The sequence below is a fragment of the Triticum dicoccoides genome, chromosome 1A (genome assembly GCF_002162155.2).
Source record: "Triticum dicoccoides isolate Atlit2015 ecotype Zavitan chromosome 1A, WEW_v2.0, whole genome shotgun sequence".
NCBI classification, from domain to species: Eukaryota; Viridiplantae; Streptophyta; class Magnoliopsida; order Poales; family Poaceae; genus Triticum; species Triticum dicoccoides.
Window position 1 is genome coordinate 113,034,005 of NC_041380.1, and position 14,408 is coordinate 113,048,412.

The following is a 14,408-nucleotide window of genomic DNA, read 5'->3' on the forward strand; positions in this document are numbered from 1 at the left end:
ATTCCTTAACGGTTATCTTAAGGAAGAACTGTATATGATGCAGCCAGAAGGTTTTGTCGATCCTAAGAACGCTAACAAAGTATGCAAGCTCTAGTGATCCATTTATAGGCTGGTGCAAGCATCTCAGAGTTGGAATATTCGCTTTGATGAGATGATCAAAGCATTTGGGTTTATGCAGACTTATGGAGAAGCCTGCGTTTACAAGAAAGTGAGTGGGAGCTCTGTAGCATTTCTCATATTATATGTAGATGACATACTTTTGATGGGAAATGATATAGAATTCTTGGACAGCATTAAGGCCTACTTGAATAAGTGTTTTTCAATGAAGGACCTTGGAGAAGCTGCTTATATATTAGGCATCAAGATCTATAGGGATAGATCAAGACGCCTCATAGGTCTTTCACAAAGCACATACCTTGATAAGATTTTGAAGAAGTTCAAAATGGATCAGTCCAAGAAGGGGTTCTTGCCTGTGTTGCAAGGTGTGAGATTGAGCTCGGCTCAATGCCCGACCACGGCAAAAGATAAAGAAGACATGAGTGTCATCCCCTATGCTTCAGCCATAGGATCTATTATGTATGCCATGCTGTGTACCAGACCTGATGTAAACCTTGCCGTAAGTTTGGTAGGAAGGTACCAAAGTAATCCCGGCAAGGAACACTGGACAGCGGTCAAGAATATCCTGAAGTACCTGAAAAGGACAAAGGACATGTTTCTCGTTTATGGAGGTGACGAAGAGCTCGTCGTAAAGGGTTACGTCGACGCTAGCTTTGACACAGATCTGGATGACTCTAAGTCACAAACCGGATACGTGTATATGTTGAATGGTGGAGCAGTAAGCTGGTGCAGCTGCAAGCAGAGCGTCGTGGCGGGATCTACATGTGAAGCGGAGTACATGGCAGCCTCGGAGGCAGCGCATGAAGCTATTTGGGTGAAGGAGTTCATCACCGACCTAGGAGTCATACCCAATGTGTCGGGGCCGATCAAACTTTTCTGTGACAATACTGGAGCTATTGCCCTTGCGAAGGAGCCCAGATTTCACAAGAAGACCAGGCACATCAAGCGTCGCTTCAACTCCATCCGTGAAAATGTTCAAGATGGAGACATAGAAATTTGTAAAGTGCACACGGATCTGAATGTCGCAGATCCGTTGACTAAACCTCTCTCGCGAGCGAAACATGATCAACACCAGAACTCTATGGGTGTTCGATTCATCACAATGTAACTAGATTATTGACTCTAGTGCAAGTGGGAGACTGTTGGAAATATGCCCTAGAGGCAATAATAAAAGTGTTATTATTATATTTCTTTGTTCATGATAATAGTCCTTTATTCATGCTATAATTGTATTATCCGGAAATCGTAATACACGTGTGAATACACAGACCACAATATGTCCCTAGTGAGCCTCTAGTTGACTAGCTCGTTGTGATCAACAGATAGTCATGGTTTCCTGGCTATGGACATTGGATGTCGTTGATAACGGGATCACATCATTAGGAGAATGATGTGATGGACAAGACCCAATCCTAAGCATAGCACAAAGGTCGGTTAGTTCGTTTGCTAGAGCTTTTCCAATGTCAAGTATCTCTTCCTTAGACCATGAGATCGTGTAACTCCCGGATACCGTAAGAGTGCTTTGGGTGTACCAAACGTCACAACGTAACTGGGTGACTATAAAGGTGCATTACAGGTATCTCCGAAAGTGTCTGTTGGGTTGACACGGATCGAGACTGGGATTTGTCACTCTGTATGACGGAGAGGTATCTCTGGGCCCACTCGGTAATGCATCATCATAATGAGCTCAAGGTGATCAAGTGTTTGATCACGGGATCATGCATTGCGGTACGAGTAAAGTGACTTGCCGGTAACGAGACTAAACGAGGTATTGGGATACCGACGATCGAGTCTCGGGCATGTAACGTACCGATTGACAAAGGGAATTGCATACGGGGTTTGATCGAATCCTCGACATCGTGGTTCATCCGATGACAACATCGAGGAGCATGTGGGAGCCAACATGGGTATCCAGATCCCGCTGTTGGTTATTGACCTGAGGTTGTCTCGGTCATGTCTGCATGTCTCCCGAACCCGTAGGGTCTACACACTTAAGGTTCGGTGACGCTAGGGTTATTAGGAAGACTTGTATGTGATTACTGAATGTTGTTCGGAGTCCCGGATGAGGTCCCGGACGTCACGAGGTGTTCCGGAATGGTCCGGAGGTAAAGATTTATATATGGAAAGTTGTTGAACGGACTCCGGAAAGTTTCGGGGGCATACCGGTATTGTACCGGGGCCACCAGAAGGGTTCCGGGGGTCCACCGGGTGGGGCCACCCCTCCCGGGGGCGGGCACATGGGCTGTGTGGGAGAGGGAGCCAGCCCCTAGTGGGCTGGGCGCGCCTCCCCACCTAGGCCCATGCAGCTAGGGCAAAGGGAGGGGAAACTCTAAAGGGGGCGCCCCCCTAGCTTGGGGGGCAAGCCACCCTTTTTCCCTCTCCCTTTGGCCGCCGCCCCCCTCTAGGGTTTCCCCTAGAGGGCCGCCCCCCTTGCCCCTCTCCTCCTATATATAGAGGGGTGAGGGGAGGGCTGCATACCACAAGCCAAGGCGCAGCCCCTCCCCTCCCCAACACCTCTCCTCCTCCGTACGTGCTTGGCGAAGCCCTGTCGGAGCACTTCTGCACCAACTACACCACGCCGTCGTGCTGCCGTTGGAGCTGCCTTCCTCAACCTCTCCTTCCTCCTTGCTGGATCAAGACGGAGGAGACGTCGTCCGTCCCGTACGTGTGTTGAACGCGGAGGTGCTGTCCGTTCAGCACTTGGTCATCGGTGATCCGAATCACGACGAGTACGACTCCATCATCACCATCCCCTTGAACGCTTCCGCACTCGATCTACAAGTGGTATGTAGATGCAAACTCACTCCCTTGACTCGTTGCTTAGATGACCTCATAGATGGATCTTGGTGAAACCGTAGGAAAAATTTTAATTTTCTGCAACGTTCCCCAACACTTCTACCCACTTAGTAATGTAATCAACAACAACTAAAATATGTGTATACCCATTAGAGGAAGGAAAATGCCCCATATAATCAAAGCCCCAAACATCAAATGGTTCAATAACAAGTGAATAATTCATAGGCATTTCTTGACGTCTACTAATATTACCAATTCTTTGACATTCATCACAAGACAAAACAAACTTACGGGCATCCTTGAAGAGAGTAGGCCAATAAAAACCGGATTGCAATCCCTTATGTGCAGTTCTATCTCCAGCATGGTGTCCTCCATAAGCTTCGGAGTGACACTTGCGTAGGATCTGTTCCTATTCATGCTCAGGTACACAACGTCTAATAACACCATCTACTCCTTCTTTATAAAGGTGTGGGTCATCCCAGAAGTAATGTCTTAAATCATAGAAGAACTTTTTCTTTTGCTGGTATGTGAAACTAGGTGGTATAAATTTAGCAACAATGTAATTAGCATAATCAGCATACCATGGAGCAGTACGAGAAGCATTTATGACAGCTAATTGTTCATCAAGAAAGCTATCATCAATAGGTAGTGGGTCATCAACAACATTCTCTAACCTAGACAAGTTGTCTGCAACGGGATTCTCAGCTCCCTTTCTATGAATAATATGCAAATCAAATTCTTATAGCAGGAGAACCCATCTAATAAGTCTAGGTTTAGCATCTTTCTTTTCCATAAGATATTTAATAGCAGCATGATCAGTGTGAATAGTTACTTCAGAATAAACAATATAAGGTCTAAACTTATCACAAGAAAATATAACTGCTAAAAATTCTTTTTCAGTAGTAGCATAATTTCTTTGAGCACTGTCTAGAGTTTTACTAGCATATTGAATAACATTTAATTTCTTATCAACTCTTTGTCCTAGAACAGCACCTACATCATAGTCACTAGCATCGCACATGATTTCAAAGGGTAAATTCCAATCAGGAGGCTGAACAATAGGTGTAGAAATCAAAACTTTCTTAAGTATTTCAAATGCTTCTACACAATCATCATCAAAGACAAAAGGGATATCTTTTTGTAATAGGTAAGTCAGAGGCCGGGAAATTTTTGAGAAGTCCTTAATGAACCTCCTATAAAAACCGGCATGATCAAGGAAACTTCTTATACCTTTGATGTCCTTGGGACACGGCATCTTTTCAATAGCATCCACTTTAGCTTTGTCAACTTCAATACCTCTTTCAGAAATTTTATGCCCCAAGACAATACCTTCATTAACCATAAAGTGGCACTTCTCCCAATTCAATACAAGGTTAGTTTCTTCGCATCTCTGCAAAACTCGATCAAGGTTGCTCAAGCAATCATCAAAAGAGGATCCATAAACAGAGAAATCATCCATGAAAACTTCACAAATCTTTTCACAAAAGTCAGAGAATATAGCCATCATGCATCTTTGAAATGTCGCAGGTGCATTACATAAACCAAAAGGCATACGTCTATAAGCAAAGGTACCGAAAGGGCAAGTAAAAGTAGTCTTTTCTTGATCATCAGCTGACACGGGTATTTGAGAGAAACCAGAGTAACCATCTAGAAAGCAAAAATGTGTATGTTTGGATAATCTTTCTAGCATTTGATCAATGAAAGGCAAAGGGTAATGATCTTTTGAGTAGCTTTATTTAATTTGCGAAAATCAATTACCATCCTATAACATGTAATAATTCTTTGCGGAATCAATTCATCTTTATCATTAGGAACGACAGTAATACCTCCCTTCTTATGGACACAATGGACAAGACTTACCCACTAACTATCAGCAACGGTATAAATTATACCTGCTTCAAGGAGCTTTAATATTTCCTTTCTTACCACTTCTTTCATCTTAGGATTTAGCTGTCGTTGGTGATCAATAACTGGTTTGGCGTCTTTCTCCAAATTTATTTTGTGTTGACATAGAGTGGGACTAATGCTCTTAAGATCATCAAGAGTATATCCAATAGCAGCACGGTGCTCCTTCGGAGTTTCCAATAATCTCTCTTCTTCATGCTCTGAAAGGTTAGCACTAATAATAACAGGATATATCTTCTTTTCATCAAGATAAGCATATTTAAGAGTATCGGACAATGGTTTAAGCTCAAACACGGGATCACCCTTGGGTGGAGGAGGATCCCCTAGGATTTCAACAGGCAAGTTGTGTTTCAGAATAGGTCCCTGTTTAAAGGGCACTTCATCTATTTCCCTTCTTTCATTCATAAACATATCATTTTCATGATGTAGCAAATATTGTTTTAAAGGATCAGTAGGAGGCACGGCAATAGAAGCAAGACCAATAATTTCATCTTTACTAGGCAATTCTTTATGATGGGTTTGTCTACGAAATTTAGCAAAATTAAACTCATGAGACATATCCCCTAAACCAGCAGAAACAATATCCTTGTTGCAGTCTATCTTAGCATTAACAGTATTCAAGAAGGGTCTACCAAATATAATGGGACAAAAGTCATCTTGTGGGGAACCGAGAACAAGAAAATCAGCAGGGTATTTAACTTTCCCACACAAGACTTCAACATCTCTTACAATCCCAACTGGTGAAATAGTATCTATATTAGCAAGCTTAATTGTAACATCAATTTCTTCTATCTCAGCAGGTGCAATATCATGCATAATTTCTTGGTATAAGGAATGAGGTATTACACTTGCACTAGCACCCATATCACATAAGCCATGATGACAATGATCTCCTATTTTAACAGAAATAACAGGCATGCCTACAACAGGTCTATGTTTATTTTTAGCATCAGGTCTAGCAATTCTAGCAGCTTCATTGCAGAAGTAAATAACATGCCCATCAATATTATCGGCCAAGAGATCTTTAACCATAGCAATACTAGGTTCAACTTTAATTTGCTCAGGGGGTTTAGGTGTCTTAATATTACTTTTGTTAACCACAGTTGAAGCTTTAGCATGATTCTTAATTCTAACAGGGGAATGTGGTTTCTCAATATAAGTAGCAGGAACAGCAGGATCATCATAAGTGATAGTCTTTTCTTCAACTTTAATAGGTGCAACTACTTTTACTTCAATGGGAGGATTATATTTAAACCACTTCTCCTTAGGAAGATCAACATGAGTAGCAAAGGATTCATAGAAAGAAGCTACTATCTCAGAGTCAAGTCCATATTTAGTGCTAAATTCACGAAAGCATCGGTATCCATAAAAGATTTAACACAATCAAATTTAGGTGTTATACCTGACTCCTTACCTTCGTCGAGGTCCCAACCTTCAGAGTTGCGTTTAATTCTTTCCAATAAATCCCATTTGAATTCAATAGTCTTCATCATAAAAGATCCAGTACAAGAAGTATCGAGCATGGAGCGATTACTGAGAGAAAGTCGAGCATAAAATTTTTGAATAATCATTTCTCTTGAGAGCTCATGATTGGGGCATGAATATAACATTGACTTAAGACTCCCCCAAGCTTGAGCGATGCTTTCTCCTTCGCGAGGCCAAAAATTATATATATATAATTACGATCACGATGAACAAGATGCATAGGATAAAACTTGTGATGAAATTCCAATTTCAATCGCTTGTAGTCCCATGATCCCATATCATCACATAGCCTATACCATGTCAATGACTCTCCCCTCAAAGATAAAGGGAAGACCTTCTTCTTGATAACATCATCGGGCATACCTGCAAGCTTAAATAATCCACAAACTTCATCCACATAGATTAAGTGTAAATCGGGATGCAATGTTCCATCTCCTGCAAAAGGATTAGCTAGCAGTTTCTCTATCGTACCCCAAGGAATTTCAAAGTAACATTTTCAGTAGGTTGAGGAGCAACTCTTTTCTCTACTGGTCGGGGTGAAGATACCCCGAACAAGCCCCTCAAAGGATTATGTTCCATAGTAACAAGTGACAGTAAATTTCAGCACACTATATAAATTTTTCCTTACCAAATTCCACCTACCAAAGACGCTTCACTCCCTGGCAACGGCGCCAGAAAAGAGTCTTGATGACCCACAAGTGTAGGGGATATATCTTAGCTTTTCGATAAGTAAGAGTGTCGAACCCAACGAGGAGCAAAAGGAAATGATAAGCAGTTTTCAGTAAGGTATTCTCTGCAAGCACTGAAATTGTCGGTAACAGATAGTTTTGTGATAAGGTAATTTGTAACGAGTAGCAAGCAATAAAAGTAAATAAGGTGCAGCAAGATGGCCCAATCCTTTTTGTAGCAAAGGACAAGCTTGGACAAACTCTTATATGAAGGAAAGCGCTCCCGAGGACACATGGGAATTACCATCAAGCTAGTTTTCATCACGTTCATATGATTCGCGTTCGGTACTTTGATAATTTGATATGAGGGTGGATCGGTGCTTAGGTACTGTCCTTACTTGGACAAGCATCCCACTTATGATTAACCACCATTGCAAGCATCCGCAACTACAACAGAAGTATTAAGGTAAACCTAACCATAGCATGAAACATATGGATCCAATCATCCCCTTACGAAGCAACGCATAAACTAGGGTTTAAGCTCCTGTCACTCTAGCAACCCATCATCTATTTATTACTTCCCAATGCCTCCCTCTAGGCCCAAACAATGATGAAGTGTCATGTAGTCGACGTTCACATGACACCACTAGAGGGATGACAACATACATCTCATCAAAATATCGAACGAATACCAAATTCACATGACTACTTATAGCAAGACTTCTCCCATGTCCTCAGGAACAAACGTAACTACTCACAAAGCATATTCATGTTCATAATCAGAGGGGTATTAATATGCATAATGGATCTGAACATATGATCTTTCACCAAGTAAACCAACTAGCATCAACTACAAGGAGTAATCAACACTACTAGCAACCCACAGGTACCAATCTGAGGTTTGGATACAAAGATTGGATACAAGAGATGAACTAGGGTTTGAGATGAGATGGTGCTGGTGAAGATGTTGATGGAGATTGACCCCCTCCCGATGAGAGGATCGTTGGTGATGACGATGGTGATGATTTCCCCCTCCCGGAGGAAAGTTTCCCCGGCAGAACAGCTTTGTCGGAGCCCTAGATTGGTTCCGCCAAGGTTCCGCCTCGTGGCGGCGGAGTTTCTTCCCCGAAGCTTGCTTATTATTTTTTCTCAGACGAAAGACCTCATATAGCAGAAGATGGGCATCGGAGGGCCACGAGGCAGGGGGCGCGCCCCCACCCTCGTGGCCAGGGTGTGGCCCCCCTCTGGAACTTTCTTCACTCATTATTTTTTATATATTCTGAAAATAACTTCCGTGAAGTTTCAGGACTTTTGGAGCTATGCAGAATAGGTCTCTAATATTTGCTCCTTTTCCAGCCCAGAATCCCAGCTGTCGGCATTCTCCCTCTTCATGTAAACCTTGTAAAATAAGAGAGAATAGGCATAAGTATTGTGAAATAATGTGTAATAACAACCCATAATGCAATAAATATCAATATAAAAGCATGATGAAAAATGGACGTATCATGGGCTCGGCCAAGTGGTTGCGGGTGCCCTCGGGTTCAAATTGGATCTCGGTCTGATGTTGGACGCGGTCGGCCGGCATGAGATGGAGGTCTTCGCCACTGGCCACGTCAGATCGGCTGATTCGGCGCCTGGATATCTACTATGGATGTTCTTCTCAACTCATGTTGGGTTGAGGCCCATGGCAATCTCATCTATGTAGGTTTTGGTTCTTGGCTCGCTACCGGATCCGGAGCAGATGAAAGTTTGGTGGTATAGGATGGGGATCGGAGGAAACTTTGGTCGGCTGGTCCGGCCTGGCATCGGCGGCGTCCCTCAAACATTGTTACCCTTCCTAGAGGCGAAGCCGAGGTCCCTCCTATCCACCTCCAAACACATCCAGGGCGAAAGTCCAAAATCCAGACTAGATTGGGAGGCGGTGGCGTCCTGCATGTCGTAACTTCCATGGAGGAGCCGTCTTGGGAGGCTCAGATGTTCGGGGAGAGGTGCCATGGGTGGTGGGCTCCACGTAGCTCCAGCAACGGCCACGGTGTGGAGGTTGGCAAGAGGAGCGGCGTTGTATCTACCGCGTCGATGAAGACGAGTATTGGCAGCATGGTGTAGCTGGATCTCGACGACGGATGTGGCTGGATAGACAAGCGCAAGGTGGTGGGGTTGTCTGGCACCGTGGCAGCGGCGACGGCAGGTAGACCGGGCAAGGTTGATGCGTCAGTATAGCTCTAAAGATGGATTGGTGGCAGTTGGCGACGGTGGCCTTTGAGAGTGCGCCGAACCGGTGTGTGCCCCACACCCGGCAAGTGGTTTGGTTGGGGTCTCAGGTCTTAGATGTTAGGCTTGGCTGCGCGGTCTGTTTGGTATTAGGCCCGGACTATCAACATGTCTTCATCAACTGGATAGGAGTAACGACAGATGTTGCCTAGACGGTGGCTTGAGACTTACTCCCTCCGTTCAGGTTTATTAGGCCTAAAGGCAACTTTTCTTGGACCAAGGCACATAGTAATTTGCTGACATTAATTCTTTCATTTCACTCCCAATGCATTCTCTCACATGCATGCAGTGTATTAATTCCCTAGTCATGGCATCAACAACAATGACTCTCAATGCAACCAATGAAGTGGTTGCATGCATGCATCTTTCCAAAGCGAGGCCTTATAAAAAGGAACATGCTTGTAATGTTGTGAGACCTAATAAACCCAGACGGAGGGAGTACTGTTGTATTTCTTTGTAAAGTCTTTTATGAATAATTAATAAAGTGGCTGCATGCATCGCCCAGATGCAGAGGCCGGGGGTCTTCCTCTTTTTTTTTAAAAAAACTATGGTTTCTAGCGATTGAGCATCTCTAGCAGATCCCGTATAAATGGTCAAACCCGTAAAATAACCGCTTTGACAGTTCTAGTCGAAAAAACAGGTCTGAACAGACCCCTTAAAATTGTCCGACTCTTAAATTTTTTAAGAGGCCCTATAAACACGAACCCGAAACCCTCATATCTTTAGTTTTGAAGCCAACTTTGGCAGGGCCCTAAATACCGGTCAACACTTGCGGTTGAGGAATCTCTGCTCCCGCCAACACCATGAAACTCACCCGGCTGCCCGTCCGCCGCGCCCGTCCGCCACCCGTGGATGCGAGCAAGCTAGCTAGACGGCCGCGCTAGCTGAATCGATGCGAGCTAGCTAGCTAGCTACGACTGCGCTAGCTAGCTGTGAATCGATGTGTGCGAGCTAGCTAGCTGAGTCCGGCCGCGCGCGTTCAACCGCCGCCCGCGCCGCCCTGTCCTAAGCCCGCGCGTCGTGGCCAGCCCGCGTCTTCTCGTCCGTTCATCCGCCGGCCTTCGTTTCTGGCCGTGTCTTTCTCGTTCGCATGTTGGTCGTCGGTCGATTTTGATTTGGTTTTTTACAGATTGATTATACGGAATCTGTTCGGCCGATGCCCGCACCAGCCAGTAAAACTGGTTTTCTGTGAACTGTAAAAGCAATATAAGGGTCCATGATATAACAGGTCTGCTAGAGATGCTCTAATAGAGATGTGTGGTAAATGTAAACAGGAAACAAATCCTCCGGGGTGTGAAGAAGGTGCCCTCATGGCCTCATCATATTTCGGATTATGATTCTCTAATTACTTATTCTGAATCTGTAAGCACAGTCTGCTTATTCTCGGCGAATGCCGAATTACATACGGAGAGGGGCTGCGCCCGGTGGGTAGAGCCGAATCAGGTCGCGCTAGCCCAGAGGCGAAGCAGCAGCAGAGGTGGTGTTTGTCCGAGCCGCCGCCGCTGCCTTGGCCTTGGCCTTGGGGCAGCGGTTGTGGCCGTACCAGACGCCGTCCGGCAGCGGCGCCCCGAAGTAGAAGGTGGCGGGCTTCTCTCCGGCGCCGGGGCCCGGCTCGGTGACCTGGACCCACTCGGGCGCCCAGCCGTCGCGGCCGGCGCGGCGGAGGTAGAGGTAGCAGACGCCGTAGCCGCACACCCCGGAGACGCGGAAGGTGTCGGTGCCGCACCGCTCGAAGGCCCTCCCGCCCGGCGCGCTCGGGAGGCGCGCCCCGTACGCCTCGTTCCGGTACGCGTCCCCGAACGCCACGCTGACCGCGTCCGACGTCCGCGCCGGCGACGCGCAGCTCGTCTTCACCTTCACCGTGTACGTGCACGTCCGCACGGCCGCCTCCTGCGCAGCACAAGCAAAACGGCGCCATGCGTCACACGGCAGAGCAGAGCAGTCGTCGGTTGATAGATAGATAGAGTGACACCGCGAGATGTGGGCGCGCGTGCAAGAGGAAGAAGAAGAACTCACGGTGCGGCTGTCGCGAGAGGGGCCCGCGAAGACGACGACGAGCAGCAGCAGCAGCGACAGGCGAGGCGCGGCCGCTCCGACGCCGGGACCCGCCATTGCCGGCGACGAGGCGAGAACGGGTAAAGGGAATATGGGACGGGGGACGGCGCGAGGACTCGATGTGATTGCGCCGCCGCGTAGGAGTTCGGGGGTGCTAATAATAGCGGTTTGGCGTGTCACTGTGTCGAGATGGCGATGAGGATGCGGTGCACGCTAGCACATGGCTGCAGGCCAGTGGACCAGCAGCGCATCGTATCGGATCGGCAACGCGCCGAATCGCTCACTAGCGGACACGAGCGTCGCGTGTCGTCACGCTCGGTGCTGATGTGGTCCGCCGCGCGGCACAGGTCGACGGACAGAAGTCAGAAGCATCCAGCGCGGGGCACACACACACAAGCGCAGGGAGTTTGATGGTTTATAATCTCAGAGTAAAATAAGCTTAGATGCTTCTACGATGCTGCATAGTCTCAGAATGAAACAGAGGCTAGCTAGATGGTTCTCCAAAAACTTATGGACGTTGAGAAAGGTCTCTATGGCGCGCTTCAAATCGGAGAGAGAGTGGAAAAACAAAAAAAAATGCAAAAATTGGGGCATTCCGAGAATTGAACTCGGGACCTCTCGCACCCTAAGCGAGAATCATACCACTAGACCAAATGCCCTTTGATGTACTGTAATTCATCTATCGTTTATTTATACACCGCACGTAACGGAATGCCCTGGCTCCCTTGCCGCGAGCCTGTGGATGAATGCATCATCCTCCGTTGCTGCGAGCATGTGAATGAATGCTCCTCCGTTACCGGTTCTGTTGCTTTCCCTGAGCTAGTTTGCTTATGCTAAGTTAAAAATATGATTGTGTGACTCAAATATAAAAGTGAATCTTTTACTAATCGAATTGTGATCGATCATACAAATTGAAGAGGATATGATCTATTGGGGCCTTGAATCATCAGGTCAATTCTCTCGCACCCTAAGGCCTTGTTCGGTTCCACAGGGTTCCAAGGGGTTTGGAGCAAATTGGCAGGGATTAAATCCCCAGCAAGTCAAAATCCACATCAAACCCCTCCAATCCTCTCCAATCCCCTTGTAACGGGGATTAACCGAACAAGGCCTAAGCGAGAATCATACCACCAGATCAAATGCGCAATGTTGAACACATTTCATCTACAACTTATTACAACATACTATGCTGTTACCACCAGATCAAATGCGCAATGTTGAACATATTTCATCTACAGCTTATTACAACATACTACGCTGTTGAAAGCATCCTCGACTGCTGCAGGGGTGTGAATGAATCCTCCGTTGTCAACCCTATTGCCTTTTCTGAATTGGTTTTTCATGCTAACTTGACAATATTATTATTGTGTTAGTCAAATATAAAGGTGAATCTTTAGAAGCGTGCTAATCGAATTGCGACCGATCATACAAATTGAGGAGGATGTATGATTTCTCGAGGGCTTGAATCGTCACGTCAATTGTATGTCAAATCTATCTATAAAAATGTACCAATCTCCTTGGGAAGGCAGGCATGCCTCTCAAAATTAAGGTGTTTCTAGGTGCTTCGCGACCATCTCTCCGAGGACAGTCGTCAGGGTCCTAGTGATGGTCGATGCCCCCTTTGCGAGGAGGAGGATGTTAATCATATTTTGTTTTTGTGTGTGCTTGCCAAATTCATGTGGATTGTGGTTCGGGGGTGTTTAGGGACCTCTTCGGTGTTGGGGAACGCAGTAAATTCAAAAAAAATCCTACGCACACTCAAGATCTATCATGGTGATGCATAGCAACGAGAGGGAAAGAGTGTTGTTCACGTACCCTCGTAGACCGTAAGCGGAAGCGTTATGACAACGCGGTTGATGTAGTCATACGTCTTCATGATCCGACTGATCCTAGTATCGAAAGTACGGCACCTCCGCGATCTATACACGTTCGGCTTGGTGACGTCCTACGAACTCTCGATCCAGCTGAGTGTCGAGGGAGAGCTTCGTCAGCACGACGGCGTGATGACGGTGATGATGAAGCTACCGGTGCAGGGCTTCGCCTAAGCACTACGACGATATGACTGAGGTAGATTATGGTGGAGGGGGGCACCGCACACGGCTAAGGGATCAATGATCAACTTGTGTGTTCTAGGGTGCCCCCTGCCCCCGTATATAAAGGAGCAAGGGGGAAGGCCGGCCAACCCTTGGGGGCATGCCAGGAGAGGAGGAGTCCTCCTCCTAGTAGGAGTAGGACTCCCCTTTCCTAGTCCTACTAGGGGGAGGAAGGGGGAAGGAAGGAGAGGGAGAGAAGAGAAGGAAAGGGGGGCACCCCCCTTCCCTAGTCCAATTCGGACTAGAGGAGAGGGGGCGCGCGGCCCTGCCTTGGCCAGGCCTCTCTCTCCACTAAGGCCCATGTGGCCTATTAGTTTCCCCTGGGGTTCCGATAACGCCCCCCCCCCCCCGGCACTCCGATAATTATCCGGTGACCTCCGGAACTCATCCGGTGTCCGAATATAGTCATCCAATATATCAATCTTTATGTCTCGACCATTTCGAAACTCCTCGTCATGTCCGTGATCATATCCGGGACTCCGAACTATCTTCGGTACATCAAAACACATAAACTCATAATACCGATTGTAACCGAACGTTAAGCGTGCGGACCCTACGGGTTTGAGAACTATGTAGACATGACCGAGACACGTCTTCGGTCAATAACCAATAGCGGAACCTGGATGTTCATATTGGCTCCCACATATTCTACGAAGATCTTTATCGGTCAAACCGCATAATGATATACGTTGTTCCCTTTGTCATCGGTATGTTACTTGCCCAAGATTTGATCGTCGGTATCTCAATACCTAGTTCAATATCGTTACTGGCAAGTCTCTTTACTCGTTCCGTAATGCATCATCCCGTAACTAACTCATTAGTCGCATTGCTTGCAAGGCTTATAGTGATGTGCATTACCGAGAGGGCCAAGAGATACCTCTCCGATACTCGAAGTGACAAATCATAATCTCGATCTATGCCAACTCAACAAACACCATCAGAGACACCTATAGAGCATCTTTATAGTCACCCGGATATGTTGTGACGTTTGATAGCACACTAAGTGTTCCTCCGATATTCG

At 46.4% G+C, this 14,408-nt stretch overlaps 1 non-coding gene and 1 pseudogene across 1 annotated transcript; both read right to left on the reverse strand.

Annotated features, from left to right (window-relative positions):
- Positions 1 to 10,462: 10,462 nt before the first annotated feature.
- On the reverse strand, positions 10,463 to 11,455 carry LOC119365701 (annotated as a pseudogene).
- Positions 11,456 to 11,884: 429 nt separating this feature from the next.
- TRNAP-AGG lies at positions 11,885 to 11,956 on the reverse strand. The gene has a single exon. It is a non-coding gene; the product is annotated as a tRNA-Pro (tRNA).
- Positions 11,957 to 14,408: the final 2,452 nt, after the last annotated feature.